Genomic DNA, 5,861 nt, shown 5'->3' on the forward strand with positions numbered 1-5,861 from the left:
CAGGGGAGGAGAAGGGAAAGAGAAGAAATAGAAATTCAGCCATGAGGTCCAGGAGACATGACAAGAAAACAGCTGGAACAGAGAAAGCCATAAAATGCAAGTATATCAGGGATTTTTGCTGGGAGGTAGCCAGATTAGTTTAGAGGATTAAAATAGATTCATAGTGTTCCGTTGTTGTGCCTTATAGCTGTTAAATGAATAAGTAAAATAATCCTGTCCCAATTATTTGAGAGCTATCCAGGTTAAGAGAAAACTGAAACATTTATAAAATAACCACTAACAACATCTGTCTGGCCTTTGGTGGTAACAGATTCCTGCTGCTGCAGAGCCATGGACTAAGATGTGGTCCCCAGTGGTAGCACTGGCCAGGATCCAGCCATAGCCCCAGGTGGCATCACTTGCTACTCACATCAGGCTGTTCATCACTACCCTCCAGTTTCCAGTTGTGCCTCTCTTCATTATGTCCACATCCTTCTTTTACTCTTTCTCTTCCATTACTTTACTACTTACCTATTCCTCTTAGTATTACCCAGGGTCTCTGAGGGTCTGGAGTGGTCTCAGGAGTGCTATGTCCCTCTCATGCATTGTGTATTATGGCGCCAGGCAAAGATCATCTTGGACATGGTCTGTCCCTATCATTCCCAGGCCTGCACCACATATGGCTGGTGGTCATCTCAGGCTAGCTCCCTGTCTGGGCCACATGGTGCTAATCTGGTGGTAATCTTGGGCTCACTCTTCTCCCAACCATCCTAAGTGACCCCTTACAAGAGTTGTCTGTCTCAGGCTCATTCCTGTGGGACTGAGGTCAAATCTCTGGCTTGCTTCTGTCCTGGGAGTGCCTGCCTGGTGCCATCCTGGTGGTTGTCTCAGGCTAGCTTATTTCAGGTAATGTTAGGCTACTAATCATCCTGATATTCATAGATTAGAATACTGAGTCTAGGTACAGCATTTCTTCTCTCTGCCACCTACTGACACAGCAGCCACATCTGCACAACCTTAGGGGCAGGGTCCAACTACTTTTATAGCTACCATGAACCTCTCTGTTGTAGCAGCCAACAATAGGTCTTAAAGCTCTTTTTTTATGAATCATCACCACAGAACAGTGTAGAATTACAAACTGAATTGGGAAACACTGAAAGATAGTTGCTACAGTTTGATATAGTTTATCCTTGAAAGGCTCACAAGTTGAAAACTCCTTCCCTTATGTGGAGATAGTGTCATAGTGTAGACCCTTTAAGAGGTAGGGCCTATTGGAAGATAATTAGGTCAGGGGGTTTGGACCTTATGAATGATTTAACAGGATTACAAAGGAGAGGAAACAAAGTAGTTCTAAGAAAGTGGGTTGATACCAACCCACTTTCATATATATATAATATATATATATATATATAGAGAGAGAGAGAGACAGAGAGAGACAGAGACAGAGAGAGACAGAGAGAGACAGAGAGACAGACAGAGAGACAGAGAGACAGAGACAGACAGAGAGACAAAGAGAGACAGAGAGAGACAGAGACAGAGAGACAGAGAGAGACAGAGACAGAGAGAGAGAGAGAGAGAGAGAGGTGAGAGGTGTTGAGGGGGCTGCTCCTACCTGGAATCTTTCTTCTTTGTTCTTTCCTGGTCCTCATTTTCTATTTCTCTGTCATGTTGTGATATAGCCAACTTGCATTTAACAGACACGGTACCATGACACTAGAATCATGAGCCAAATAATTTTATCTTCTTTTCATTACCTGGAGTTGAGTATTTTTTTTTTACATTTTTTAAAATTAGGTATTTTCTTCATTTACATTTCCAATGCTACCCCGAAAGTCCACCAAACCCTCCCCCCCCACTCCCCCCCCCCACTCCCACTTCTTGGCTCTAGCATTCCCCTGCACGGAGGCATATAAAGTTTGCAAGACCAATGTGCCTCTCTTTCCACTGATGGCTAACTAGGTCAACTTCTGACATATATGCAGCTAGAGACATGAGCTCTGGCGGGTACTGGTTAGTTCATATTGTTGCTCCACCTATAGGGTTGCAGACCCCTTTAGCTCCTTGGGTACTTTCTCTAGCTCCTCCATTGGGGGCCCTGTGATCCAGCCAATAGCTGACTGTGAGCATCCATTTCTGTGTTTGCTAGGCCCCAGGATAGCCTCGAAAGAGACAGCTATATCAGGGTCCTTTCCACAAAATCTTGCTATTGTGTGCAATGGTGTCAGCATTTGGGCACTGATTATGGGATGGATCCTCGGGTATGGCAGTCTCTAGATGATCCATCCTTTTGTCTCAGCTAAAATCTTTGTCTCTGTAACTCCTTCCATGGGTGTTTTGTTCCCAATTCTAAGAAGGAGCAAAGTGTCCACACTTTCGTCTTCATTCTTCTTGAGTTTCATGTGTTTTGCAAATTGTATCTTGTATCTTGGGTATTCTAAGTTTCTGGGCTAATATCCACTTATCAGTATATAACATGTAAGTTCTTTTGTGATTGGGTAACCTCACTCAGGATGATGCCCTCCAGGTCCATCCAATTGCCTAGGAATTTCATAAATTCATTCTTTTTAATAGCTGAGTAGTACTCCATTATGTAAATGTACCACATTTTCAGTATCCATTCCTCTGTTGAGGGGCATCTAGGTTCTTTCCAGCTTCTGGCTATTATAAATAAGGCTGCTATGAACATAGTTGAGCATGCGTCCTTCTTACCAGTTGGAACATCTTCTGGATATATATGCCCAGGAGAGGTATTGCTGGATCCTCCTGTAGTACTATGTCCAATTTTCTGAGGAACCGCTAGACTGATTTCCAGAGTGGTTGTACAAGCTTGTAATTCCACCTACAATGGAGGAGTGTTCCTCTTTCTCCACATCCTTGCCAGCATCTGCTGTAAACTGAATTTTTGATCTTAGCCATTCTGACTGGTGTGAGGTGGAATCTCAGGGTTGTTTTGATTTGCATTTCCCTGATGATTAAGGATGCTGAACATTTTTTCAGGTGCTTCTCAGCCATTCGGTATTCCTCAGGTGAGAATTCTTTGTTTAGCTCTGAGCCCCATTTTTTAATGGGGTTATTTGATTTTCTGAAGTCCACCTTCTTGAGTTCTTTATATATGTTGGATATTAGTCCCCTATCTGATTTAGGATAGATAAAGATCCTTTCCCAATCTGTTGGTGGCCTTTTTGTCTTATTGACGGTGTCTTTTGCCTTACAGAAGCTTTGCAATTTTATGAGGTCCCATTTGTCAATTCTTGATCTTACAGCACAAGCCATTGCTGTTCTATTCAGGAAATTTTCCCCTGTGCCCATATCTTCGAGACTTTTCCCCACTTTCTACTCTGTAAGTTTCACTGTCTCTGGTTTAATGTGGAGTTCCTTGATCCACTTATATTTGACCTTAGTACAAGGAGATAGGAATGGATCAATTCACATTCTTCTACACAATAACCACCAGTTGTGCCAGCACCATTTGTTAAAAATGCTGTCTTTTTTCCACTGGATGGTTTTAGCTCCCTTGTCAAAGATCAAGTGACCATAGATGTGTGGGTTCATTTCTGGGTCTTCAATTCTATTCCATTGAATTAGTCTACTTGTCTATCTCTATACCAGTACCATGCAGTTTTTATCACTATTGCTCTGTAGTGCAGCTTTAGGTCAGGTATGGTGATTCCACCAGAGGTTCTTTTATCCTTGAGGAGAATTTTTGCTATCCTAGGTTTTTTGTTATTCCAGATGAATTTGCAGATTGCCCTTTCTAATTCGTTGAAGAATTGAGTTGGAATTTTGATGGGGATTGCATTGAATCTGTAGATTGCTTTTGGCAAGATAACCATTTTTACTATATTGATCTGGAGTTGAGAATTTTGTTTTAGCAACATGGAACAGACTAAGGCAGTAATACTCACATTAAGAATTCTGGTTTTGCTTTTCTGGAGGTCCTGAGTTCAAACCCCAGGAATCACAAGGTGGCTCACAACCATCTGTAACATGATCTGATGCCCTCTCCTGGAGTGTCTGAAGACAGCTACAGTGTAATTACATATAATAAATAAATAAATCTTTTTTTAAAAAGAATTCTGTTTTCTTTCAAATATTAAGAACAAAATTTTCAGGGTGACAAGACATTGCAGAAGGTAAAGACACTTACTGTCCAGCTAGATGGCCCAAGTTCAATTCTCAAAGCCCACATGGTTGAAGGGCAGAACCATCTTCCTCAGGAACACACATAGCCTCACCTATGCTTGGGGGGGGGTGGGTGTGTATGAATGTACACACAAATATAAACAACTTTTTTTTTCAAAAAATACTATAACATTTTGAATTCTTTAAAGCAAGGTCCAGCATACCCAGATGAATATCTGTTGGGTAGAAGCTGCTTGTATTCTTTCAGAGAGGTAAGAAATGGGTGAACAGACTTGGTGGTAAGCCTAGGCCTGAAATCCCAACTACTCAGGAGACTGAGGCAGGAGGATCACTTGGAGTAAATTCAAGGCCAATTTAGACAACTTAGTGAGACTCTGTCTCTAAAGAGGACTGGAGAATGGCTTATTGGTAGAATATTGCCTAATCTGCACAAGGCTCTAGGTTCACTCCACATACTGAAAAGTGAATAAATGAATTAGTAGATATTCAAATAAATTAATTAATTGATGAGTGAAACAGTCTCTCAAAGGATGGACTGAGAATTGACCATACCCAAACTTACTGAGATAGTTTTTTTTTTTTTGAAATAGGGAGACTTTCCACTGGCCTCTGCATGCAGAGTGTGTGTGCACAGATGGATGCACACATATATATTGCACATGAATGCATTCATCACACACATACACACATATGTGCATATATCATACAAACATATAAACACATACATGCATGCACCACAGCACACAAACAGGTCCACATATATAAGCATACATCAGAACACACACATACACACACACAAAAAAATAAAACAGAATAAGGTAGATATGTTTCTAGTTGAGACAAAAAAATGGGAAGCGATTACAGGTTGCTATTACCAAGGTGGCCTTTAAGGAGGATCTAAAATTTGACAGAATTTTCACTACAAGTGGGATTTTCATAGGTGAAATAGACTGGCAGAGGCAATAGCTAGTGAGGTGGTTGGGTGCATAAATATTTTACTGACTGGCCTGTTGTTTACTGAAAGCAGTGTGCAAAGGTGTCAGCTGATCTCAAAAGTGCAAATAGACCAGGCTTCTTATTTCTTCCCAGATAACGAGGTTGAAATATTTCCTGTTGTGAGAAAAGGAAGAAAGAAAAAAACAGAAACAAAACTATACACTATACATATGTACATATATTCTCCCTCCTCCTCCTCTTCTCCTTTCTTCTGCTCTTAGTTACAGAATTGAAAAGGAATTCTAAGCTAGAAACATGTACAGAGTCTTTGGGATATGATGCAGGAGAGAGAGAGATGAGCCCCTGCCGAGCACAGATTGCTGACTTGCAAACAGATGAATTAATCATAAGGCCTTGGCTTTGGCCAGATACAGAGACACCCATCTTCAAGAGCAAAGCATATTACACATTCCTCCTTGAAGGCCAAGTTCACACTTCACCAACTTTGCAGACTACTTTGTCCCAGATCAGAATCAGCAGCTTCACCTTCATGCTTCCATAACATTTCCAGCACCCAGCAGCTCCCATATCGCTCTATGCTCATTTCCCATTGAACCCCAATGACTGTTAAAGGTGTTTCCAAGGGAGGCATAAGCAATGTTTACCCCTTCTTCAGCAGTGCCCGATGACAAATCAAAGGATGATTTCGCTAACTAGTTCCTGGGGGAACCAGTGAGTTTATTGCGGTTACTTACAGAGCAGGACTGAAGGATTTCAGGTCAGAGCATTGACAACCCTCAAGC

At 41.5% G+C, this 5,861-nt stretch overlaps 1 pseudogene; it reads right to left on the bottom strand.

Annotated features, from left to right (window-relative positions):
- Nucleotides 1–887: 887 nt before the first annotated feature.
- On the bottom strand, nt 888–1,007 carry Gm25496 (annotated as a pseudogene).
- Nucleotides 1,008–5,861: the final 4,854 nt, after the last annotated feature.

The sequence above is a fragment of the Mus musculus genome, chromosome 13 (assembly GCF_000001635.26).
Source record: "Mus musculus strain C57BL/6J chromosome 13, GRCm38.p6 C57BL/6J".
NCBI classification, from domain to species: domain Eukaryota; kingdom Metazoa; phylum Chordata; class Mammalia; order Rodentia; family Muridae; genus Mus; species Mus musculus.